Source organism: Sodiomyces alkalinus, assembly GCF_003711515.1.
Source record: "Sodiomyces alkalinus F11 unplaced genomic scaffold SODALscaffold_5, whole genome shotgun sequence".
NCBI classification, from domain to species: Eukaryota; Fungi; Ascomycota; class Sordariomycetes; order Glomerellales; family Plectosphaerellaceae; genus Sodiomyces; species Sodiomyces alkalinus.
In genome coordinates, this window is record NW_021167083.1 from 31,864 (window position 1) to 32,557 (window position 694).

Sequence of the window (694 nt, forward strand, 5' to 3'; positions counted from 1 at the left end):
GCACCTTATAGTAGGCTATAGAAGCTAAAAGCCTTATTTCACGCCTTAAATAACTAGGTACTTCGGTATCTGTCTAGTGGTGCCCCTCGCACGTGGGGATAGAAGGGAATAAGCTAGCGGATAAAGCGGCTAAAGGGGCATTAAACCCCGAAAAAGCTACTAAATCCGTTAGCTTAGTTACTCTTAGCCACCTAAAATCGGCTTTTACGCAGTTAAAAACCGGCTTCGGATACCTAAAAACCCACCAGAAAAGGGCCTAAAACTACGCTAACGACCGCTATTCCTGTCCCGGCTCCCCTATACAGGATACAGCACACCTTATTCTTTTATGCCCTTTTTATAAAAACGAACGAAAAGCCCTGCGGGAAGCCCTAGCAGGCCTACCGCTATCTCTACCGCTATTATTCGGTACTAAAAGAGGAATACAGGCCTTACTGGCCTACCTTTTAGCTACTAAAATAGCTTCGGCGGAGTGGTACAGGGCGCAAACCTCGGATTCTGCGGTCTAGTTATTTTGCTTTGGTTTTATTTACCTATTAGGTCTATTAGGCAGATTGTTACGGAGGATCTCCTTTATTTAGTACTACTGCTACGCTTTACGTTACTGTACTTAGCTTCTGGTAGCCTTTAGCCCTTAGAGCGATAGGCGCCGCGCCATAGCTTTAGGGCTGCACGCGCGTAATGAATAAAAAAA